At 43.9% G+C, this 26,698-nt stretch overlaps 1 pseudogene; it reads right to left on the bottom strand.

Moving 5' to 3' along the window:
• Positions 1-857: 857 nt before the first annotated feature.
• Positions 858-25,361, bottom strand: LOC131767793 (large ribosomal subunit protein eL6-like; annotated as a pseudogene).
• Positions 25,362-26,698: the final 1,337 nt, after the last annotated feature.

Genomic DNA, 26,698 nt, shown 5'->3' with positions numbered 1-26,698 from the left:
GACTTTCTAAGGGGTATGCGGGCACATGTACTGTTAAGAGAATCATCTTCCTTTGTGCTCTCCTAAAATGGATCTACCCAAGGGCCAGTATTTTGGTAGTACTTATTTACCTTTTCTACCTCTTTATGAATAAAGGGCAAACTTATCTCCTAGTGAATCTTGCTAGGGTATCTTGTGCTAGGGTGTAAAAATCACTTGGGGGATAAAACAAGGAATAACTCAAAATATAACTGAAAAAGATAAAATAACTCAATTAAAAAACTCAAAAAAAACAAGACCCCAAAAAACCTTGGTGTTGAAAAAGTAAAAGACTCTTATCATGGAATAAAAACAAAATCTGTCCTCAAGGCAATTGGTCTCTAGTTCTCGGCTTTCAACAAAGGTGAAGGAGGCCCTAAGTAAGCTGTCAGCGGCAGGGCATTAAAAATTATTTTTGGTGATGGATCACTTTGTTATTTTGATGTATAACTGGAAAGGAGACTAGCATTTTGTGTCATTGCTATAACAAAACTTTCCTTTCCTCTATTTATTTAGGTGGATAAAACAAGCACTTTCTCTCACCTCTATAAAAATCAAAAATTAGAAAAAGAATCGACTCTGAAAACTGTCATAATTTAGCATTAAGTACTATCAAATCATAGATACATGAGTTAACTGGGATACAAAACAGGGTCATTGAATTCATTAAGAGATTCATTTCTGATACATTGTATATATTTAATAATTATCTACACGATTTATAATTATGTTATGTTGACCAGCTTTATACTTGTGATAAACGTAATACCTACACCAACCAGAATTATATTTGTTTGGGGAAACGTCTCAGTTATTTAATTAGGTTCTTTGTAAGAAATTTAGAACACCAATTTGAGAGAGAAAACAGAACAGAGGTAGCCCTAGCGCTGAGGGACAGCTTTGATTTCTTCGCAGAGTTTGTGAGTCCAGGGCTCTCAGGTCAACCTTGCTCTGCTCTGTGAGCTTGGATTTCCCTTTCTCTGCGTCGAAGGTGTTACCTTCCTGTTGCCTAGGCTTTACAAAGCTGCTTCCTCCTGAAATAAGCCTTAGGGAGATGTTTTGGGATTTCCACACCACTCACCAGTTTTGGTGGAGAGGACACATTTCTGGTGTGTTCCGGCAGAGGAACTCGATTGAGGTCCAGTCACAAGCAGCATATGCTATTGCTCAGCTGCTTCGGGAAAACCACCGCCATGCCTCTGTGGCGGCCAGCGAGGTGGCTCAGAACGGTGGTGGGAGTGATGCTAGCTCGCAGCTTCCTTACATCTGACGGAAAGGTTTTCTTTTGTGGCTCACCTGCGTTCAAGGCACATCTTCAGTAGAACAGTATCCAGGCATTCTGTGAAGCTTATCCACTCGGGTCCCACCATTTCTGGCACCCCACCCCCCCAAGGAAGAAATGTCTCTTTCTTTTCAACCTTAAATGTAGCTGCCCATTGCTTCCTCTTCGCCATGGCCTTGCTGAAACACATAGCAGATGGGGAAAAGCTGCCAATTCCGCTGACTAGGATGGGGTTTTGGTTGTGGTGGGGTTTCCCCTTCTGAGGTGTTTTTGGCCTTGAGGTTATGCTTCTTAACCTTGCCCTGGCATCAGCCTCCTTGGCGTCAGGTTTCTTCTCCTTATATCCAGCTTCTCTGTTCTTTCATCCACCATCTTGCAAGATGGGAAAGAGCCAGGATAGTATTTTTTGACACTTAGAACATTTACGGCCACAGAAAAACTTTAAAAAATGTATCTCGGGCTTCCCTGGTGGCGCAGTGGTTGAGAATCCGCCTGCCGATGCAGGAGACACGGGTTCGTGCCCTGGTCCGGGAAGATCCCACATGCCGCGGAGCAACTAAGCCCGTGAGCCATGGCCGCTGGGCCTGCGCGTCCGGAGCCTGTGCTCCGCAACGGGAGAGGCCACTACAGTGAGAGGCCCGCATACTGCAAAAAAAAAAAAAAAAAAAAAAAAAAGTATCTCAATCTCTCTTTATAGCTCTATCTTTATTTATGTATCTATATCTAACTTTCTATATGTAACAGGAATCTATCTATCTATCTCTATAAAACAGAACATAAAATGATCAACAGAAATACTTTGAAGCAGAAAAAATATAAAGATAACTCTCTGCTGTAAGTATAATGGAAATATGAGTTTAATATGAATTAATTAACTATTAACTCATATTTACGTCATTAAATAGGAGTGAATTGTCCTCAGGTACAGAAGGAAGGTTCCATGACTGTCTGGAGGAGTGGACCAGGTGGGGATGTGGGGAGGAGTTTTCTTGGAAAAAGGGGATTAGCCTCTAGAAGAGCAGAGACAGGAAAAGCCAGGGCTGTGGGCCTGCAGTCCGGGGCGTGAGGGCTCCCATTCTTGTCTCGACTCTCACTCCGCTTCTTGAATTTTGGGTAGGTAACTGCTCCCTTGTGCTGATTGCCTTTCGTCTCTCTCGCTTCTTCTCTCCTCCCTTCCTCCAATATCCCTTGCATTCCCCTCCCGCCCCCTTTACCGCACAACAGGTCAGGTGAGTGTGGGATGGCGATCAGATCAGGGAGCGTGAGACAGAGAAAAAACATAGTTATGTGACCATGAATGTGGTTAAGTTTGTGGGGTTCTTATTTAGGTGGGGGAGTGAGAAGGATGATTACACAGGTGAAGCCATATCATCTCTGGGTTTTTTGTTTGTTTGTTTGGTTGGTTTTTTCTACTTCAGGCCCCAGGGTGGGTTCCTGGCTGGAGAGGTTTGGGAGGACAGCTGCTCTACCCCTTGGACTGGGCAAGTGGTGTAGCCTTGCTGGCCCCTGCCTCCTTCTAGAAGAGTTGGAAGGCTTCCTCTTTAGCGAAGGGAACTGAAGTAGCAGAAAGCCATCTGGACTGACTGAGGGTCAGGGAGTTGGATTTGGGCCATGCTCTGCCACTTTTTTCTGCGATCTTGGGAAAAGCATCTCGACTCTTAATGCCCAGTTTGTAAAGGAAAAAATGGAATAAAGTGATCTGTGCATTTTCTCCCTAATCCAAAATTAATGTTTATGAGTTATGAGAATTGGAAAGAGCTTACAAAAGCCCAGGAACTGTTATTTTTCTTCATCATCCTTGATGAGAAAAATGACAGTGACCTTTCCGGTTCATTGTTTAAAAAAAAGAAGAAAAAGGGCATCTTTTCTCTTCCCTTTGAGAAACATCAAGACTTACTCTGCCCTCTAATAGTTGCCTGGGTAGAATTTTCCATCTTAGCACAAAGCAGCTCGACCTGGTTTTGTATAATCTCTTCTCTGTATACCCCTAATTTAACAAGAGGAACTGGAAGAGTCAGACAGTGTGTGGGAAGACTGGAGAAAATAAGGAAGGTATAGAAACCACTAGAGATGGAGATAAGTTAAACATTCTGGCAAATTATCACGGTGTATTGCTCATGCTGAATGCTTAGGCAGTTGGGAAGGTAGTTAAGAGAATGGCTTTAAATGCTTCATCTAATTGCAAGCAGCTGTCGATTAGTGGAGCTTGACCAACTGTTTTTAATTCCACTCAGTGGTGATGAAGAGAATGAGACTTTTAAGTGAAACTGGCAGGGGCTGTGTGTGTGCATGAAGTTGCTTGCACTTTTTTTTAGAGGTCATAGAGTGCAGTAAATACTAAGAGATGCTCTTTGAAACCATGGCAGCCTTTCATGATAATGATTTTCCTAAATTTTGCCAGCATTTGTTGAGCTTTTGGCTGGAGGCAAACTTCTGTTATCCAAATTCTGGAATGATATTTCACGGGGAGTGATTCATCCCCCAATGGCGAGTGACAGAATGGCTTGTGCCAATACAGAAGCAATTGTTCGATGTTGGCAGTAAATCTCAAATAAGAGATAATAATGCCAGTTAAGAGTTTTCTCCTGAGCTTCCCTGGTGGCGCAGTGGTTGAGAGTCCGCCTGCCGATGCGGGGGACGTGGGTTCGTGCCCCGGTCCGTGGAAGATTCCACGTGCCGCGGAGCGGCTGGGCCCGTGAGCCATGGCCGCTGAGCCTGAGCCTGTGCTCCGCAACGGGAGAAGCCACAACAGTGAGAGGCCCGAATACCGCAAAAGAAAAAAAAAAAGAGCCTTCTCCTTAGGAATGTTTCATTTCACTCTTGCGATCAGAAAATAGGAAAAATAAGAAAGTGGAAAATTTTAGCTAGTTCCCTTCTGTTGTAAAACCTGCTACAAATCATCTACATTTGACAGTTTTCTGGAAGACAAAGTTTTGAATAGCCCAGTCTTATAACCTCTTTTGCTGGAGTTACTTTTCTCTATTTTTGGTAATCTTTTCTAATATTTATTTGCCTTCATTTCTTGCCATACGTTTAAGAAACAGTTATTTCGATGTTTCTGCACTGCAAACTGGAGACCATTAACTTGACTGAAAACAAGGCTTCTATGAGACCAGGAAGGCCTACAGGTTCTAAAAGTAGCTAACTTGTCTGAAAATATGCAAAAGAAGACAATCGGCAGAAACTCACAGGGAGAAAGGGGCTTACACTCCTTCAGTGCCAATTACCATCCCTTTTACATCCTGAATTTCAGTGCTCTGAAAGAGTAAGTTTTCTAAGTATGAACGTGTGCAAAGATTTATCAACAAGGATATCCGTCACAGCACTGTTTACAATAGCGTGGAATTAGAAGTACCCTAAATGTCTACAATTGGCATTAGCTCAGTAATTTATGGTGTTCATATGCAGGCATAAATATGTGTGAAAGAATATATCAGTGACTTGGGGAAATGGTTATAATGGACTAGATGAAAAATCAGGATCAAAAGGAGTCATTTTGGGCTTCCCTGGTGGCGCAGTGGTTGAGAATCCGCCTGCCGATGCAGGGGACGCGGGTTCGTGCCCCGGTCCGGGAAGATCCCACATGCCGCGGAGCGGCTGGGCCCGTGAGCCATGGCCACTGAGCCTGCGCGTCCGGAGCCTGTGCTCCGCAACGGGAGAGGCCACAGCAGTGAGAGGCCCGCATACCACAAAAAAAAAAAAAAAAAAAAGGCATTGTAATAATGATTATATATATTTAAAATTACGAGGTGTATGTATGTGTATGAAAAACCAAAGTCAAAAAGAACAAAATGGAAAGAGTAGCAATGTGATTACAGGTGATTTTTATTTTCTGATTTGTGGTTTTTCTGTGTTTCCTAAATTTTCTCCAAAGAACATGTACTACTTTTATAATCAGAAAAAAAAATTACTTTAAAATATATTTCCAAAAATGTCAGTTCTGATATCATAAAGGATTTTATTCCTTGTCGGGATGAAGCTAAAGTGGAGACTCACGTCTGGCAAGGGAGGAAAAAAATCAAGAAGGACAGCACTCAATAAACACCTAATTTTGTTTCTGATCTCGTGCCTGTTTGAAGCGCTCACACTTGTTTTGACTCAGCTAGATAAGTCCGCTCCTCTAAAACAGTCACAGTTTCCACCAGCTGTTTTGGATGTTTGAGGTTATGTTTTTATTTGAGTGAATTTCACTGCCTATCCCTGAGCTAGCTTATGAACAATTGTAAAGGATGTCTTTGAGGCCGACTCAGAGGAAAGCTGCTAATCTCATGACATTCACAAGGATTTGAAAAGGCAGCTCCATCTGTGTCGTTTCTGTTTTTCTTCCATGGCAGGTCTCTTGATGTCAGAAAGATGGGTCACTTCTCGGGTCCAGTTGTTGGATGGAGCGTCCGTGACCACAGCTGTGCCCAGGGATTCTGGTAGACTCCTTAGGAGGCAAAAGGCACATTTAATATGAGATGTGAGTGACAAACCCTGTGCCGGGTACGCTTCCAGCTCTTTCCTGGGTTCTGTAGTAATTCTTTTCCATGAGTTCAGGGTTGGTGAGAGCTCTGGCAGAAAGCTGTTTATCGTTGAAAGCCACCAGAGGAGGGCTGCTGTTGTCTGTGCCCCAGACGTCTGAGACTTTCCTTTAAGTTGGAAGCCAGGGGGTTCTCAGTGAATGATGTGGCAGTTTCTGGAAACTGATTTGGGGAAGAGGAAGTTGACTTATGTGGGAGTCACCATCTCAACTGTCATTCTCTGGCACCCCCTCCTCCATAATGGTTTTTTCAAAGAAAAGAAAAATGCTGAAGCTGTTAGTAGGAGTTGGGATTCAGTTAGAAATATTCTGGAGTCGAGTGAAGGTTTACCTGACTTTAGGAGCTCACCTTTGTGAGTTAGTACCGGTTTTAGTTTAGTATTCCTTCCAACGTGCCTTGTCTTCCTCTCCTTTTTTTCTTTCATTCATCAAACTAATCTGACCCAAATTTGTTATTTTTCATTTAAATGCTGTTTGCAGATTGAGTACCTGTAAGCCAGCTGCTTTGCCTGGCAATCAAGAAAACTGTTATAAAGAGTATATATTCAGGGAGCTCGCAGAGGAGAGAATGAAGGCAAGTAAGCAGTGATGAGGCTAAGTGCTATGCTAAAGCAGTGATTTGTTAGGAACAATTTTATCAGTAGAATCCCAGAGGGGCTGGCAAAGCTGTAGGCCTGGAAGTTCTGTCTATCTCCAGAGAAACTGCTAGAACAGATGGTTACTTAAACATCCTAGACCAGAGCAACGTGTTGGTTTGCTAGTAGAATTCCATCAGTCAAGACTCTTTCAGTTGCAAGTGACAGAAACTCAGCTCAAGTTCAATGATACTGAACTTCAGGCCCTGCTAGATTCAGACAATGTTATCAGGAGTCTATCTCTGTCCTTTCTTGCCTGAGTTTTCTTCAGTGTTGGTGTTATTCTCTGCCACAGTCTTCCCTCTGGGGCAATGGCCACCAGAAGCCCCAGACTTACTGCCTATCAGTTTGGCAGCCCCAGAAGGTCTCTGATCTAACAGTTTCAACAGTTGTTTGGTGCTGACTCTCATTAGGCAGCTCTGAGCCAATCTTTGTGGGTTGGGTGTGTGTACACACTAAGGGGACAGACCTATGTTTGGAGCTCTTTCCTGTGCCCCGTGAATGACTGCTTGGTAGGCACTTCCACCACGAGGCCCCTTGATGTCCTTTTCTTGAAGAATTATTATAATTTGAACTGTCTTAAATTATCAGAGTGGTTCTAGTAGCCTTCAACCTCAGTGCAGAAGGGATTGGAATTTTCATTTTTCTGATTTCTTGAATCCTTAGGCAAGTTTCCCCACTCGCTTCCCAGCAGTGAGATCTTCCTCTCTAGGGGTTTAGGAAGAGTGCCTCTCCTCCCCCAGCACAGGGGGAGGCTACTTATCTTATGATTGTGTGATTAAGAGGTGACTCAGATGTTTCGTGCAGTGGTTCTCAAGGTTGTGGTCTCCAGATCAGCAGCATCAGTATCACCTGGAAACTTGTTAGAAATGCAAATTCTCTGGTCCGATCCCAGACTTACTGAATCAGAAACTCTGGGGGTCAGGCTCAGACATCTGTGCTTTGACAAGCTGTCCAGGTGATTCTGATTCAAGTTTTGAAACCACTGATTTAGGGGACAGTCCAATACAATCTTCTCTAGGAAGACTCTGAGTCCATCTAGAATTTTCTGCTTTATGTTCTGCCTTCCTAGGCTCCTGGCACCAAAGGAAAGATTCTTTTTTTCCTTGATGTCCCTTGTTGGAATTGAAGAGACTGTTCTGTGCTTGGAGTAGGAGCTTGGCAGTGAGCTGCAGCTGAGTATCCTTCAGTAGACTTCTGTTGGCCACACATCAGGGAATGAATGTTCCTGGATGAATGTTCCAGCTGCCAGGCTCATCTTAGACAAAGGAACTTTGAAAATCTTTCTAATAATCTGAGAGGACGTTGTTTGACATAGACCTAGCAGTGTTTCATGGCTGATCAGAGGGCCTACAGACCCCATATTTCATGGAATCATTTACATATTCAATATATAATAATGCTGGGCTGGGTGCTGGACATACAACTGCTCACAAAACAGGCATGCTACCTGCCCTCATTGAGCTCAAGGTCTAGTGGAAGATAAAGGCATACAAGTGGGCATTAACAGTAGAGTGTGATTTGCTGGGGAAAAGTAGTGTTTGGGAGTTCACTGCGGGCCACCTAACACAGACTGGACCGGACAGGGAAGGCTTGTCAGGGGAAGTTTTGTCTAAACTGGGACCTGAAGGAGGAATAGTCATTGTGTGACAAAGAAAGGGAGAAGAGAATGCCAGGCAGCATATACAAAAGTCTGTCGTTGAAGGAGAACTTGGTGGGTTCAAGGAACTAGAAAAAACTCAGCATGGCTGGACTTGGAGGCAATGATGAGGGGTAAGAAGATGGGATGGGCCAAATTATGCAGATCGTATTAACAGCTTTGGACCTAATCCTAAAAACAGAAGTAACCCACTGAAGAGTTTCAGGCTGAAGAAATGAGGTGATGGGATTTGTTTTGGAGTGAGTGCTTGAGAATGGAATGGAGATGAAATAGGGCAGAGTCCAGATCACAGACAGGAAGACAACTCAGAAGGCTGTTGTGATAATGAAATGAAAGATAGTGGTTCCTGAGTCTAGGCTAAGGGAAAGGGGGTGGGAGAGTGGTGGGTTAATGTGGGCCACTGGTGTGTGGGTGAAGTGCGGGCCAAGGAAAAGAGCATTCAAATAAGGATTCCCAGGTGGCCAACTTGGGTAACCTGACAGTGGAGGGGCTATTTACCCATAGGAAGCAGTAGAGAAGGCATGAGTCTCCAGGAGTCATGGGTTCAATTTCAGACAAGTTGAGTTTGTAAAATGCCCGAGAGGAGATATGCAGTATGCAGTTGCTGTCCAGGTCTGAGCTCAGACAAAAGGTCTGGGTAAGAGTAAATATCTGACAGTCATCAATACATGAATGACTCTAAGGCCAACAGAGCTGATGAGATGCCCTAAGGGGAGTGTTTGAGAGGGGAGAGAGGAGGGTTTAGAGCCCAGAGGAGCTCTGGGATTAAGAAACAAGCAGAGGAAGAAAAACCTGTAAAAGTGAGTGGTCAGAGGACCATCCACACATGAAATATGGTAGATGTCATGGAGGCCGAGGAAAGCAGGTTTCAGTGCTTTCTAGAAGGGCTTGGTTTTAATGTCTCAGTTCTGTACCTGACTGAGGTTGGGCCAGGTCATCCCCAGAAGTCATGCAGTGCTACCCTCCATCTGCCAGAAACCTCTGTCGCTATTCCAAACGGGCTTTTTCAGGAAGAGACTCTTTTCAGGAAACATTGCTTTCCTGTAATTATTTTCTTAGACAGATAAAATGGCACTTGCTGAGTCATAATTTATTTAAGAAGACCTCGTCCACACTTTCTTTCAACTGGCTGTCTTTTTCTAGGTGAAATCAGTTAGATGCCTTACATTTTTTCCTCTCCTTATCTTATCTCATTCCACTTTCAGGTCTATATTTCACTGTGCCTCTGACCCCCAGCATGCTTGCAGACAGATGGTCACAGACAGATGTTCGCTCTGTAAGTTACCCAAATGTGGCAGCAGCATGTCTTCTGGTACCCAACTGTAAGAGTGCTCTGTGGCCAACTCGAATCTTCAGCCACTGTTAACTTCCGCGACTGAATTACTGTCTTTCTTCTCTTTTTCTTTCTCCCTCTACAGCTGGACACCCTGGGGAGTTATTTTGGCTAGAACTCGACATGCACAGCTGATACCTCCAGCTGCACATTCTTCGGTTCTTTTTGGCTCTACACAAGCTCTTGGAGTTCTTACAGTTTATTCAAGTGGAGAGCCAAAGGGATAGTAGCCCACCCAGATATTCTTTAAAGGCATTAAAAATGGTTCTTAATTTCGGGGGCCAATCCTGTCAGTTGAAGTGAGTAGGAAGAATAGTTCAAAATATTGGGTTGGCCAAAAAGTTCATTTGGGTTTTTCCATAACATTGTAGGGAAAAACCTGAACGAACTTTTTGGCCAACCCAATATATTGGGAGTCAAAACAAATTCATATTTTGGTACTCTTGGCAATTTCTATTTTTGTTTCTTAATTATTAAAAGGTCAATAAAATGGCTGTGCTGTGGTTGACCTAATTATGCAGCCCACTACATGACAAAGATGTAGTATATTTTCAGAATATTTCATTCTGAGCTATAATATGCCGTAAAGACCAAAGATTTAACAGAGTCTAACATGGCGCATTATGGGAATTCATTCATGGCTTTAGGGATCATCTGCAGGCTGGTGAGTCCCAGATCTACTTCTCTAGGCCTGTCTCTTTCCCTAAACCTTAATCCAAGGTCTCCTATTATCCATTGGCTCTTTTTACCTAAATGTCCTTCTAGCACCATCTCAGAGGCCATGGGTTCCTACTGAGCTCTTTTTCCTCTTCTCCAAGCGTACTTTCTCCTCCATTTTTTTCTGTTTCCATCAGCTCTACTGACCTCTCCCTCCAGGCCTCTGAATCTTCTTTGACTCTTCCTTCACCTGTACTCTCGGTACCCCATCAGCTGCCCAAGTCTTCCCGGTGGTGCCACTGAATCACTGCTGCCCCTCTTTTCCTCATGCCATGGTCATACTAGCTCAGACCCATATATTTTTTATTGTTGTGGGACTGCAAATGTCTCCTAAGTGCTAAGTGGCCTTTCTTCCTTCTATTTGTTCTCCCTTGACTTCATCACATAAAGAGATGTTGAATTAATCCTCTAAAACACTGTGTTTTATCACAGTGCTTCCCTATTCTAAAGTATTCCATAGCTTCCTATCATCTTCAGGGTGAGTCCAACCCTTCCCCCAAAGACTCTGAAGTCCTTGCACAGTCTCTTCAGCTGCCCTCTAGGATAAGGTTACTTCAGCCACTAATATTTATCTTGCTTCATTACTCCAGCTTGTCAAAATAATTTTGATTCTTTCTGTCATTCAAGGTGTTTGTTATCCAGCTCAGTTTTGCAACAGAAAATGTGTCATATACAAGTACACATCCTCGGCATGTGATTTGCTTGTTGATAAATGCCATTAAATATTACAGGAAGGGAACACAAGGAAAAGCCCTAGAAATTTCTGGGGGACTGAATGTTTTGAACTGGGGACTGAGATTGCCATTGATCTTGGAAAATGATCCTTTGCCCTGTGCGACATCCTCACCTAAACATTTCATGGTTCTTTGAGCCATTCCTTTCTTCATTCATCAAACATTGACTGAGCACTTCCCTTCTCAAAGACAATTCTTTTCTCTCTCTGAGTAAGTATCTCTCTGCTTGAAATCTACTCCTTTCATGAAAGGCCGAGGGCAGCTTTTATTTGTTTATTTGGCTTGTTTACATTTGAGAGATTTGTCAGAGGTAAAAGCTGTTGATGGGTTTTGACTCCTGTGGAGGAAAGTTAGATACCTGTTTTGACATCTAAGAAATAACTCCCATTTTTCTATATTGTTCGGGTTGCCCTTGCTCCATAACAAACACCCCTTCAACCACAGTAGTGTAATGCAATACCAGCGTGTGTATGCTTTGGGGGCAGGAATTCAGAAAGGGAACAGTGGGGGTGACTTGTTTGTGCCCTCCCCTCCCCCATGTCTGAGGCCTCAGCTGAGAAGATTCAAAGTCTGGGGTTGGCTCGACAGCTGGGGACTAGAGTCATCTGAGAACATGTTCACTCACATATCTGGCACCTGGGAGAGGAGGACTTGAAGACCATTACTGCCAAATGGAGCACCTTCATGCCTCCTTCCTCTGTGGCTTGGCTTCCTCATAGCGTGGCAGCCTTAGGAAAGTCACACTTCCTACCTGTTGGCTCAGGGCTCCACTGATAACTGTCCCTGTGAATAAGGTAGAACTGTATTGTTATCCATGAGCAAGCCCTGGAGTCACTCGGCAGCACTTCAACACATATTATTGGATACAAGTGAATCACAAACTTCCCAGATTCAGAAGCAGGGGATATAGACCCCATGTGTCACTAGGAAAAATGTCAGTAAATTTGAAGATCTGCTTTAAAATTGTCACATATATGAGTTGAGGCATCAGCTGTAGTTACTGCCTATAGAAACGTGACCCAGTGGCCTGATGTTTTGGGAAATTTGCCAGCTTGTCCAGTACAGGTAACTCAGGGTAAAAATAACCTAAAGAAGAAATGTAATGATCATTTGCGTATATCATTTGCTTTCCTTTGCCTTTCCCCTCACCCTTGCTGCCTTCGGAATGTACCTCCTAATAAAATCTTAGCACTTAAACTTGGGGAAAATTTCTTTTTAGGTTTGAACCTTTTTTATTAAAAGAAGTCTGGAAAGAACATATCTTCATTTTCTTTTCTTCTTTAATAGGCTAGAGTTTATTTCTCTTAAGACTTAAAAAAGGTGCGTATGAGAGTTTCGACATTTGGCAGTTGGTAATAAGTGGGAAATGTGATTGTATAAAGCCCAGTTTGGGTGAAGAGGCAGGTGGCATTTTTGGAGAAATCAGTGTCAGCTTGAGGCTGCAGCCGCACTGACCACCTCCAGCCCATCTGCAGAGACATTTCTGTCTCCAGCAAGTAAAGCCCCTTCCTTCTGCCTGTTTTGACTGCCTTTCCAAGTTCCCCTTTTTTTTTTTTTGACCTTGAGTTTCAGCTTGATGAGTTGTCAAGAGGACTGTGTCACTGGATTCTACCTGTGAGAACTTCAGAGGCTGTGGCTATGGAGAGGGGCAGTTTTCTGCTCTTCGAACACCTGTGTTGACATTCATTAAACAAATACTCGTTGAGAAACTTTCATGCCCCAAGCACTGTCCTAGGGAATATAATTACAAAAAAAGAGCAAAACCAGCCATCATTCCTGCTTTCATGGAGCTTACGTGTAAGGAGGCCTGAAGTGGCAATTTGTCCAGCTACTCAGGAGAGCTGTGAGGTGCTCTGAAGGCTTACTAAGTGGGTCTGATGATGGGTCTGCTTCCCTGAGGAAGCAGCAGTTGAGCTGAGGTCTGAGGCATGAGTAGGTGTCAATCAGGAAAAGAAGGGAGAGTGACCCAGACAGAGAGAGCAGCCTGTGGAAGGAGGGGACAGAAAGAGTTGAAAGGACTCAGGATGAGAAAAGGCCAGTGTGAGTAGAAGAGACAGTGTGAAAGGCATGGGGGGGAAGGCGTGGCTGATGAGGAGAGTAAGAGCCAGACTACATGAAGCCTGGAGACCATGACCATGGTGTGTCAGTTAGGGTTCTCCAGAGAAACAGAACCAAGAGAAGATATATATGTCTTCAACATATATATATGTCTTCAACATATATATATATATATATACATAATACAGACAGAATCAATAAGAGATGTATAATGCATATCCTATTTTATATATAATATATATCCTACATATATATAATTCTCTATATAATATCCTATATATAATATAACCCCATATATGAAATATATTTACATAAAGAGAGCTGGCAAGTCTGAAGTCTGTAGGTCAGTCAGGCAGGCAGGCAGGTGGCCACCAACTCAGGCAGGAGATGATGCTGAAATCTTGAGGCAGCATTTCTTCTTCCTTTTTATGGCCGTGCCCGCCTCACGGTGTCATGCATGCGGGATCTTAGTTCCCTGACTGGGGGTTGAACCTGCGCCCCCTGCAGTGGAAGTGTGGCGTCTTAACTACTGGATGGCCAGGGAAGTCCCAAGAGTTTCTTCTTTTCTGAGAAACTGGTTTTTTTCTCTGAAGGCCTTCGACTGATTGCATGAGGCCCACTACTTTATCAAGGAATTTCCTTTACTTAAATTTGACTGTAGACGTTAAGCACGTCTAAAAATGTCTTCACAATAACACCTCAATTAGGACTTCCCTGGTGGTCCAGTGGTTAAGACTCTGCACTTCCACTGTAGGGGGTGTGGATCCGATCCCTGGTCAGGGAGCTAAGATCCCACATGCCGCACGGCATGGCCAAAAACTAAAAATTAAAAAGAAATTTAAAAATATTTTAAAAACCCACCTCAGTTAGTGGGTAATTACTGGGTATTATAACCTAGCCAAGTTAGCATATCAAATTACCCATCCCACACGGTGAGGAGCTTGGAGTAATGAAAAGCCTTTGAAGGGTTTCAGGAAGAGGTGGCATAATTAAATTTGTATTTCCCAAATGCACTTTATGCTGACAGGAGGTTGGTGTATATCACCATCACCAGGGGTCCTTGTGATGGCCATAAGACACTTAGATTATTCATGGACTCTTCCAGGAGACCGTCTCTGTCCTCCATGGTGCCTTGGCACTGAAACGGTCAGATGCTCCTCCTGGGTGTGCCCCTACCATCTTAAAATTACCTCTTAGTCAGGGCTTATCATGCTGTGTTTTATTTTGTGTTGACTTAGATCTCTCTCTTCAATGAAGCAAGATGTTCTTTGGACAAAGGAAGCATGTCTTGTCCACCAGTGCATCTCTAGTGCCTAGGACAGTGCCTGGCACTTATGTACCCAGTAAGCGTTTGTGAATGGAATGAGCTTGGATGGGTTTAGTGTTCCCCCCAGAATACAATACCTTATGAAGAATTAAGGAATAACAGTCCTATCAGTAGTGCTAGGTAGCAGAAAACTGACATTAACGTGAAAATTGTTATGCTCTTATTTCTAGCTTCCTTTCACTGGCATGATACATGATTGCTCTTTTACTTATTTTGCATAGATTGCCTATTTTCGAATAAAGTAATTTATTAAACTCTTTATTTTGGAAAAATTTTATATTTACAGAGAAGCTGCAAAGATAGCACAGAGAGTTCCTGTATGCCCATCACCAGTTCTCCTAATGTTAATATCTTACATTACCGTGGTATATTTGTCAAAATGAAGAAACCTAACTCTAGACTTTATTTGACTTTTACCAGTTTTTTCCATGAATGCCCTCTTTCTGTTCCAGAATTCAATCCAGGGAACCACACTGCGTTTACACATGTCTCCACGGTCTCCTCTGGTCTGTGACAATTCCTCAGTCTTTCCTTGTTGTTTAGGACTTTGACAGTCTTACTGTATTGAGGAGCACTGGCTAGATACCCTATAGAGTGTCCCCCAGTCTGGGTTGGCTTGATGTTTTCTCATGATTAAAAACTAGTGTTATGGTTTTTTAGAAAGAATACCACAGAAGTGGAGTGTCCTTGTCACATCATATGGCAGGGTACATGATACCCACAGCATATCACAGAGGATCTTAACCTTCATCACTTGGTTAAGGTAGCGTTTGTGGGCAGATCTCTCCACTGTAAAGGTATTATTTTTCCACTTCTCCACTGTATTCTTTGGAAGTGAGTCACTAAGGATAGCGCATTCCCAAAGAGGGAGGGGATAAGCTGTACCTGCTGGAATGAAGAGTATCTGCATACATTATTAAGAATTCTTCTATAAGGAAGATTTGTCTCTTTTCACCCATCTATTTATTTAATCATTTGCTTATATCCGTGTGGACTCGTGTATTTATTTTCTACTGTGGATTATAATCCTATAGGATGCTATTTATTTTGTTGCTTAAATTATTCCATCTTTGACCATGGGAGCTCTTTCAGGTTGGTTCCTGTATCCCTTTGATATGCCTCCATCCTTTTATTTTTTTGAACACATCTCTCTTTTCTGATACCACAAGATGCTGCAGGTATATCTTGTGTTTTCCCTGCCCCACTCCCAGAAATAGCCATTTCTTTGAAGAACCCTGGTTCCTTTAATGGGAAAATGGTATTTAGAAACCAAGATCTTGGTGCTGGGTGTGCTCATTTCTTCTTGGGCCCCATTGCTTCTGGGCCCTGTCAGCAAACAGAGCTGGGAATAATGTGTGTGTATTAGCTGTATAAACACATATCTATAATTATTTCTGTATCTAAACATCTGTATATATACATTAAGCTAAACATGTGTTTATACTGGTGTCTCTGACTGTAATACAGCACTGTAGGGTTCATTCTAGTCGTTCTTGCTTATCTGTAACCCCTTCTCCAATAGTAGGAAACCTGGCTTCCACTGTCCATTTAATATTTGTTCAACCACAGCATAAATGTAAAGCAGTCACAGAATTGTTAACCTGTACCCCCATGAGAAACAAATTTAGCAACTAGGGTACAGTGTTTATGTACGGTTCCTTTGGTTTTGGATGTATTTTTGTTTGTTTGTTGGTTGGTTTTTTTTTTTTGCGGTATGCGGGCCTCTCACTGTTGTTGCCTCTCCCGTTGCGAAGCACAAGCTCCAGACGCGCAGGTTCAGCGGCCGTGGCTCACGGGCCCAGCTGCTCCGCGGCATGTGGGATCTTCCCGGACCGGGACACGAACCCGTGTCCCCTGCATTGGCAAGCTGACTCTCAACCACTGCGCCACCAGGGAAGCCCTGGTTCCTTTGTTTTTAACATAACCATTTTTATAGAGAAGAGGTATAACAAAGTAATTGAGAATACAGTCTATAAAGCCAGGTTGCCTTGGTTCCAATCCTGGCTCCATCACTTATTAGCTGAATAAGCTTGGATGTATTGCTCTCCTCTCAGTTTCCTCATCTGTAAAATGGGGATGATAATGGTATTTACTTCATGGGGTTGTTTTGAGGATTAGATGAGTTAATGTATGTAAAGTACTTAGGATAGTGTGTGGCATGGAGTAGACACTATTTCAGCACACTATTATTGTTAGGTCTGAGACAAAATGTGTTTTAACTGCTACCAGTCTAATGCCAGGTATATTGGGCACTATATACCTTTGAATGATGGCATCATCTCTATTTACTCAACTATCTTCTCATAGTATTCAGCAGAGGGATTTATATATAACTCTTTCCTATATCTTCTAGTCAGCCATTCATGTTGTCTTTCTCTCTGGAGTTAATTTGTCATTCACTTCTCTACCAGCTTTTTTGGTCACTCAGAAAACATAAGATTTAAGTCCAAGATTTTTAGCCCTCTGACTTTGACCTTCTTGAGATCATGGATCATAACCTTATTCTAATTTTGTATCCCCGGCTTCTAATGCATTGCCAGAACAGTGAATGAAGGATTGAATCATAGTGATTGAGCAGTCCATTAGTCTAAGCCATATGTTCAGTTGCTGGTTTCTTATTCTGTAATTAAGTCTGGTTTCTCTGTGGTTACCACTGCCTGGAAAATCATAGATTTTTGTAAACCTTGAAATAGAGGTTGGGGGCTTCACTCAAAACATTTATGATAATGTTCTGGCTGCTGTTGTTATTAATATTGTACAGCCAAATGGCCCTGGTTTCTGCCTGGCGGTAGTCAGCACTTCTGGGCAGGATCATGTGTTACTGGCATTTTAATTAGGCTTCAATGAGCCCAGCTGCAATTGCGTCAGCAGTCTTTTAAACTATTTTTCACATTTGGGGTTTGATAAAATACAATATGTATTTTCCCCACCATTTTCCCTTTATACTAAAAAAAAAAACCCCAAAACAAAAACAGAAGACCCACATAAACCAAAACCACTGTACACAAAGGTGCTTTTGAAGGTAAAATCACTTCATACAGGGCTACTGATTCTTTTCATGACTAGTAATTTTTGAATCATTAAAATGTAAAATCAAACCAAAACTGATGCCTAGTCCTTTAAGTCACCTTAGATGTTTTAGAAAATGCCCTGCCCCTTAAAAATAGAGCAGGCAACACTTTCTTGGGCAAAAATAGCAGAAAGCAGGAATCCCTAAGCCTCAAATGTCTTCTTTATTTTAATTATCTTAAGGCACTGTAGATTTCAGGATTAGTGTTTGGGATCACAGCCAAATACAAGTTGAGATGATCAAATCCATGTAGCCCAAAGGGAATGGAAGTCATTCAGCTACCTGGGAAGCCTGCAAAGGGCAGACAGCTGCTAAGACTAAGTCAGCCAAATAGCCTGACGATTGGGGCCACAGTGGCTGTGATGTGACCCTATCATTCTCAGTGACCAATGAGTTACTTTAATCCTTTTGCTGAAGTCTCCCTCCTTGCCCACTCTCAGAGACTCAGGCGTCAGTGTCTTCAGCAATAACTGTTTTGTAGGAAGTAATTTCTATCCCACTCAAGCCTGGTTTACTCTTGTTTTGCAAAGGTGGATGATTTTTTTCTATAAGATACACCACCTCCTTAGATCTCCATTTCTTTTCCAGAAGAAAGTGATTCTGAATAATTTCCTGGGCTTTTTTTTTTTTTTTTTTCCCCTCCCACATCGGATCCCTACCTATTCTTATAATCGAGGAGGCTGTGAAGGGTGGATGTATTACTTTTGGTTGTTGTAATTTGAGTAGAACAAAGAAGAGACCAAGAATCGGCAGCACACAACAACCAAGTCTCAGACTGCCTGGGAAACAGATCTAGCCGAGCGCCCGCTGGGAACCAGTTAGGTGTGAGAGGCCGCACGGCTTGTGCACAGCTGTGCTGCCACAGTGGTTAACCTACCACCGGGGAATTGGTGTGCGGTGGGCAGCATTAGTTACCAGGGGAAATGATTTGGCCATTTCTAGGGGAATTTGTTATAAAATAGAACTGTGTATATAATACATTTTATTGAGTTGCTCAACACACTTCATAGAACAAGACACCTTCCTGTCAGGGAGCAGGTGTCTCCACGTTTCACCGACAGGAAAATGAATTGGGTTTGCTTCAGGCCTCACCGTCTCTCAGATGGAGGGTTGGGAGACCTAGAAGAAAGTGGCTCTCACGACAGCTCCCAGGCTGTGAACTTCCAGACCTGGCTTGCTGACTGGATCATTTCTTTTTTTTTTTCTTTTTTTTTTTTTTTTTTGCGGTATGCGGGCCTCTCACTGTTGTGGCCTCTCCCGTTGCGGAGCACAGGCTCCGGACGCACAGGCTCAGCGGCCATGGCTCACGGGCTTAGTTGCTCCGCGGCATGTGGGATCTTCCCGGACCAGGGCACGAACCCGTGTCTCCTGCATCGGCAGGCGGATTCTCAACCACTGCGCCACCAGGGAAGCCCTGGATCATTTCTTTGATGGCCAGTTGCAAACAGGCCAACCTGCCCTGTCACCTCAAGAGGCTGCCAGCACCAGTAGCCCATCCAGACCGTTGTCTGAAACCTCTTTTAGCGTCTGGCTCAGATTCCCAACTTTCCCCTGGCTTCAGCGTCTGCCCCCAGCCTCCTTAGAGGCACCTTTTCCCCTCTCTGTACTTCACCATGGTTACCAGGTCATGGCTTCTGCTGTCATAGGGAAGGAGAGGTAATCTTGGCCCATTTCCCCCTTTAATGAAATAGTGTTCTCCCGTCCAAGGCCCTATAACTAAATCATAGGGAAATTGTTATATGAGTATTATTTGGAGAGAATGGTCATATTCCAGTATAAATCAGAAGTCATCCATTCATAGAGTAGGGTGCTGGGATTACAGTCTGTCAGCTCAGAGGAAGGAAGAACAGGCTAGTCTAGTCTGTCTTGTTGGCCAGGTGGTGATTAATCAGCTCCATCCTGGCCAGACCCTGACTACTGGGCAATACGGGTCATGACAGCATAGGAGAACCCAAGCCACAGTTGGAGGTGTAAACCTCTAGTCCTAACTTTTCCAGGGATCTGCTGCTGGTGTTTCTTCACTCTAGAATGGAAGAGCTGAAGAAGCAGGAGGTCAGGTGTGATAGAGCAAGACAGGCTTCAGAACCAGCAGATCTGAGTTCGAAATCAGTGCAAAATCTTCCAATCTGCAGGATTGTTGTAAAGATTAGAAATAACCTATGCATTGCCTGGCACACGATAGCTGTTAATAGTAGCCTCTCAATACTAATTATTGGAAAAGTACTGCTAGACCAATGACAACACAGTGTTGTAGACCAAAGAGTTTAATTAGTCCAGTTCTGTTTCCCTAAAGCCCATTAAAAAAACCAACTTTCTCTAAAATATTTTCCCAAAACGAACGCCTGTTCATTGTCAAGTTTGTAAAATTCAGAAAGTTAACTCCATGGTTTTCATGTTACTGCATTTCCTTCTTCTCTATATGTATTTATATCCAGTCCATTTTATGATTCAGATGTGGTTTTATATCCTGTTTTTTTCCCCCCTTAATAGTATAATGAGAGAAAGCTCTTAAGTTTCTTATTTTCATGGAACAAGAAATTCCTAAAAGTGTCCTCTTCAGTGGAACTATGCCTACTGTGTGTGCTTACCCCCCCCCAGAAGCAAATTCCTAGGAAAGTGTGAGAATTCTTCGGTAAAGCGAATATTCGGTTTCATAACCAAAAGGAAGCCCCAGACCAAAGAGCAAGCGTCTAGTGATGGGTAAAGCCAGAGGAAATGGTGTGTTAACTTGCCTGTTCTCTGTTAGCAGAGAGTTTGTTTTATGTTATGGAAAATTTCAAACATGTACCAAAATAGAGAGGATAGTACACTGAGCCTCGGGCTCAGCCATCCTCTGGCCTCAACCGTTATGAACACGTGGCCAGTCTGGTTTCTGCTCTCCTCCCACTCACCCCCCACCCCCACCCCCCGCCCAGGTGATTTTTGACATAGATCTCAGATGTCATTTGGTTTCACCCAAGGCACACGTTGGGGCCAGATCCTGTGTTGCTCTGTGGTGTCTGGTTCATGCTCACTGGTGCTGTAGGAACACGCCCAGGATGTAGAATGAGACACACAGGTGTTCAAATCTAAGCCCCATCGCTCCTTAGCTTCAACTTAGGAGAAACTGAGGCCCAGGCACGTCCGCTGTGACATGGAGACGCTTCCCAGAGTTATTGCAAGAAGGAACGTGGATGACATATGTGAAGCATCTCATAGTGCCCTTTCAATTGGTAGGTGCTTGACAAATATCACGTCTCTCCCCTTCTGTCCAACATCCCGCCCCACTCCTGCATCTTCTCCCTGGGATTGACCTCCTTGACCTCTGCTCATTCCAGTCCCTGGCGCTCAGACCTTGCCATCTTTATCCCTCACAGCAGGTTCCCTGTCGCCAACTGCCGCTGCTGCTGAGGACTTAAGCTGCTCTCTGCGTGAACAACTCAGGAAATTAACAGCATCTCTGCCACTCAGTGAGTGAGACCTAGAATTACTCTTCTTGCCTCGAATCTGGTGTGTGTGGTCCGGTTGAGAACCCGGGATTCTGGTGTAGCCTACATCCTCCCCCTTCCTTTACCACATTGAATGAATCTGCCCTCTGGAATAGTTTATCTCCTTTTCCTTTGTTTTCTCCATTGGGTCTGGAGTTGGGTTTCCTGGTTGATTAGTTGTTTGACTGAGGCAGAATCACCTTGCTGCGGCATGTGCTCTTGGGTGAGGGGGGCACCTCCTGGAGTCTCCAGGGGTTGCTGGAATGAGGGCATGAATAAAATGGTGAGTGAAGCCAAGGCTGGAAGCTGCTGGTGGGGGGAAGTGGACAAAGGCTGGGCCAGGTTCATGTTCAGGTTGAGGTTAGCAGCGCTCAGACTTCCCTTCTGGGGAGGACGGGCGCTTAGCTGGCTCTCAGGCATGAGGACACCTAGTATGGGGGAAACGGAAGGGGTTGTGCAACAGGACTGAGCATGACCAGACCTGGGGTGTGGCCGGCACTTTGGGGCGAGCTGAGATTGGGTGGGTTGGGCCTTGCCAGCCCAGGAGGCTTTAGCAGGGGCGCCTGGCTCTTTTTTCCCCCACACATGCGGCTCTCACTCTCGAGATGTGATAACGGGAGAGGTCTTGCCGGGCTACGCTGTTTGTTCAGCGCCGCCCCTCCTGCCAACCGCAGCCATAGGACAGCCGGGACCCACGTGGTCCAGTCTCAAAGTGCTGTGTTACAAGAAGCACAGACAGGAATTCTCATCTTTGTCTAACCCTCTTGCTAACATTTGAGAGTGTTCCAGAACATAGCTCACAATTCTTTTTTTATATTCTCCGCCCTCTTCTCTGGTCCTCCCAAAGGCTCGGAGGCCCCTCAGTCTCCTGTGCCCTCCACCCCCAGCTCCTGATCACTTTCACTTAGTACCTGCTTTCTTGTTCTGTGATCCCCTCTTGTGTCTGCCTCATACCTTTCAGCAGGTGCCACCCCGTTTGTCACGTGGCCCATCCTCCTGACAGTTTAGTTCTTCTGTTTTTCCCTAGACAGCATGTCGGTGTGGCTTTTTGCCTTTCCCTCCCCAGATGAAGAAACGCTTTAAGGCTCTGATATCCCAGGAGAGAAAAGTCCTTTATTTTCTCCCATCACATGACTCTCACCTGCCCTCTGGCCCCCCCGCCGCCCCCCACCCTGCTGCACTGGTCAGGATGAGGAGCTTAGCTCTGCCAGCTGCCCCTGCAGGGTGACGACCCCAGTGACTTGCCACCTGGGTCCATCCAGCCCCACTGTTTCAGCTGCTGTAGTCATACTGTGGCTTTTGCCTGAGTCAGACCAATTTATGACAAAAACGTAGGGCGACGCTCTCTGAAGAAATTGATCGGGCTCTAGGCCCTGTCCTCTGGGGGGTCACTTATCTTGAGTTTTGATATCTGGGCTTCTGCCCTATTCTTTGTAAAAAGCCTACACCACAGTCTCTGTCTTTGGAAAAAGCCTACTCCACAGTCCTCTGTTCTGTCTTAAGGAACTGGAATCCTGCTATGGAATCCTAATAGGGTCACCCAGGCTTGACTGCCTACTTTTTTTTTTTTTTTGGTTTTGTTTTGATTTTTGTATTTTTGAAAAATAAAAATTGTATATATTTAAGGTATACAATGTGATGATTTGATATATGTACACGTTGTAAAATGATTTCCACAATCAGATTAATTAACATATCCATCACCTCCCATAGTTTTTTTTTTTTTTTTGGTGTAGTGAGACTACTTGAGATTTGGCCTCTTAGCAGATTTCCAGTGTGTAATACATTATTAACTATAGTAACCTTACTGTACAGTAGGTCTTTGAAATTTATGTATTTTAGGTCTCAGGTTGAGCTTTTAAGCACTTTGTAAGACATGGCTGTAGGTAACTTTCCTATCAGATTTCCAGATAGCCATGTTGGGTTAATTACCATTGGGTTTATTCCTTTACCTCACGTAATCCCAGTAACTGTGGTGGTATTTAGAGGTGAAATAGGCAAGTGAAATGAATACCTCTGCTGTGAATGTTTTGTTTTTTTTTTTAAAGAAGATGTTGGGGGTAGGAGTTTATTAATTTATTTATGTATTTTTGCTGTGTTGGGTCTTCGTTTCTGTGCGAGGGCTTTCTCTAGTTGTGGCAAGTGGGGGCCACTCTTCATCTCGGTGCGCGGGCCTCTCACTATCGCGGCCTCTCTTGTTGCGGAGCACAGGCTCCAGACGTGCAGGCTCAGTAATTGTGGCTCACCGGCTTGGTTGCCCCGTGGCATGTGGGATCTTCCCAGACCGGGGCTCGAACCCGTGTCCCCTGCATTAGCAGGCAGATTCTCAACCACTGCGCCACCAGGGAAGCCCTGCTATGAATGTTTTAGGGAAAGAAATTCTAAAAATTTTGTAACTAAAAGCAAACTACATACAATGGTGAGTATGGGTATTGGACTTATCTATTTACTTCTTCCCAGTTTTAGTGAGATATAGTTGGCATACAGCACTGTATAAATTTAGGTGTACAGCATAACGATTTGACTTACATACGTCATGAAATGATTATCACAATAAGTTTGCTTATTTATTTATTTATGTGTTCAGCTGCACCACGCAGCTTGTAGGATCTTAGTTCCCCGACCAGGGATTGAACCCGGGGCCCTCGGCAGTGAGAAAGAGGAGTCCCAACCACTGGACTGCCAGGGAATTCTCATCACAGTAAGTTTAGTGGCCATTCAGCATCTCATATAGATACAAAATTAAAGAAATAGAGGGCTTCCCTGGTGGCGCGGTGGTTAAGAATCCGCCTGCCAATGCAGGGGATGTGGGTTTGAGCCCTGGTCTGGGAAGATCCCACATGCTGTGGAGCAGCTAAGCCCGTGCCCACAACTGCTGAGCCCCTGTGCTGCAACTACTGAAGCCCGGCTCCGCAGCAAGAGAAGCCACCACAATGAGAAGCCCACATGCTGCAACGAAGAGTAGCCCCTGCTCGTTGCAACTAGAGAAAGCTCGCACACAGCAAGGAAGACCCAATGCAGCCAATAATAAGTAAATAAAGAAATAGAAAAAACATTTTGTTTTGTGCTGAGAACTCTAAGGATTTACTCTCTTAACTTTCATATATAACATACAGCAGTGTTAACTGTATTAGTCATGTTGTATATGACATCCTCAGTACTTATTTATCTTATAGCTGGTGGTTTGTACCTATCTTGACCGCCTTCATTCAGTTCCCCTTCCTCCCACTCCTGCCTGTGGGAACCACAGATATGATCTCTTTTTCTACAAGTTTGTAAGTTCGTTTGGTTTTGAAGTATAATTGACTTACATCACAATGTTAGCTCCCGTTACACAGCATAGTGATTTTTTTCCTATACATTTGAAAATGATCATCACACGTCTAGTTACGACATGTCATCAAAAAGATATTACTTTGATATTGACTATATTCCCCACACAGTACATTTTATAACTGTGACTCATTTATTTTTCAGCTGGAAGTTTGTACCTCTTACTCTCCCTCACCAATTTCTTTCCTCCCCCACCCCCTGCCCCCCAGGTATTGCCTTTATTCTACACTTTGATTCTTCTTCATTAAAAAAAAATTTATTTATTTAGTTGGATGCACCGGGTCTTAGTTGCGGCACACGGGCTTCTCTCTAGTTGTGGCTCAGGCTCCAGAGCACGCAGGCTTAGTTGCCCCGCAGCATGTGGGATCTTATTTCCCCGACCAGGGATCAAACCCACGTTCCCTGCATTGGAAGGCGGTTTCTTAACCACTGGACCACCAGAGAAGTCCCTACACTTTGATCCTTAACGTCAATCAGTCCATATATTTGAAAGTTTGTGTCGTGATCAATATCTCCCTTTTCCTTCCATCCCCCAGTCTCTTGCAATTCTACTCTCTGTAACTATGAGTTCAACCTGTTTTTTTTTAGATTCCAGATATAAGTGAGGTCATGTGAAATCTGTCTTTGTGTGTCTGGCTTATTTCACTTAGCATAATGTCCTTCAGGTTCATCCATTTTGTCACAAATGGCAGAATCTCCTTTTTTATGGCTGAATATGTATACATGTGTAATATGTGTGCATATATATCATCATATATTCTTTACCCGTTCATCTGACAGATATTTAGGTTGTTTCATATCTTGGCTATTGTGGATAATGCTGCAGTGTACATGGAAGAGCAGATACCTCTTTGAGACTGTGTTTTTATTTCCTTTGGATATAAACCCAGAAGTGGGATTGCCAGATTACGTGGCTGCCTGCTTCTTTGAGGCTGCATGTTGGCCTGGATTTCTGAGGCTTTTGGATTCCTTGCTTCTAGGTTCCTCCTTCTAGGCCCAAGAACTTCTCCCTGGGATGTCCCAAGACATCCCTGCTCTTTCCCGTTGGGCTTCTCGTGCTGACAGCTGGGCCTGCACTTGGATGCTGTGTCTGCCTGTTGGGATGAATGGTATCCGAGCACCTTCAGGAGCATCTGCCCCTCAGTGTGTGACCCAGTGTTGCTCAGTCCCTCCTGGTTTCCTTCCTGCTCCAGATGCAAGGCCATTCTCGTTTGCATTGCTCTTTTATTATTGTTGTTGATAGCTACCAAGTCTAAGGTGCCTACTTTGTGTCTGGTAGTTCCCTCATATCATCTCATTTATTCTTCACAAAGACCCTAAGGTGTGGGTATTATAAACATTTTACAGAGAAGGAAACCAAGGCTCAAAGAGATTTAGTAACTTCCCCAGTATATGTCCCTAAGTAATAGCAGAACTGAGATTCTAGCTAAAAAAAAGAAAGAAGAAATGCCTAGGAAAGTTAAAATAAAAATACAGACTCTTGGATCTTACCAAAGAGATTGTAATATTTGTAGGTTTGGTATGGGGAACAGGGAATATATATTTTTAACAGTTGCTTAGTTTTTTAATCAGTTGAATCAATTTTTCCAAAGACTGTCCTTTGGGAACATTCTTTACTGTTCCCAAGGACAGTATACTGTTGGTATACTGCAGTGTAGCATTCTTTACCGAGAAAAAGCTAACTATAGCCTTGGTGGGTCTGATTTCTCTTGTTACACAGTGTAGCTTATTCAAGGATGCCTAGTTGCGTGTGACACATGTCAGACCTGTTTTGATTCTGTTTCAGAGACACCCAAGGGGCATGTCTGCACAGACAATCTCTTGGGAAGTAGCAGGCTCTGAAGGCAGACTCTCAGAATTTGGGGCCCTGGTGAGAAAACCTGTCCTGTGAAACGAAAGCTGGAAAGGATCAACAGAAAATGAAGGAGATTACCTTAAGAGATGGTTTGTTAAAATGCTGCCGCTGATCCTAGGATGTTATCAGCAAAAGCCAGAAAGGGAGCATGTTAAGAAAGTGTGCACTACTCAGCTGCATTTCAATTTGACTAATTGTTAGCCTGCAATAGAAGGGTGTGCTAGGTACAAGGGCCAGGAAAAAGCAAGCCAAGGAAGAAGTCCATCCAGCTGTAGTTGGATAAGAATGTGTTCGATTTCAGGGCAGTCAGCCTCAGTTCTTGGTATAGAAAGCTTCCTGGGAAGAGAGGAGCAGTCTCTAAGAGTGTTTCCAGCAGGAGCTAGTCCTTGACAACGAGCAGCTGCTCCTGATGGAAAGTGGAGCTCACTAAGCAGGAGTTCCCTCATGGACCTACTGCATGACTGACCCAACCAGGAAAAGGCAAACTCCACAGATGTGTGCACTCAGGCCTCCCAGCTCATCAGTTCATTTGTGTGCTGCTGGAACCGTTGCTCTTGTGTGGGTTTGGGTAGCATGAGCCCATTGCCTCCAGAAGGGCTGCCACCGGCTCAGCTGATTGCAGCTTAGTTTCTGAAGACTAAGCTCCGAACCCGCAGTGGCTCCGTCAAGGACTGATACCTGTGAGAT

The sequence above is a fragment of the Kogia breviceps genome, chromosome 13, assembly GCF_026419965.1.
Source record: "Kogia breviceps isolate mKogBre1 chromosome 13, mKogBre1 haplotype 1, whole genome shotgun sequence".
Lineage (NCBI taxonomy): Eukaryota > Metazoa > Chordata > Mammalia > Artiodactyla > Physeteridae > Kogia > Kogia breviceps.
The sequence above is the reverse complement of the archived record's forward strand: the minus strand, read 5'-3'. Positions and strand labels throughout refer to the sequence as shown.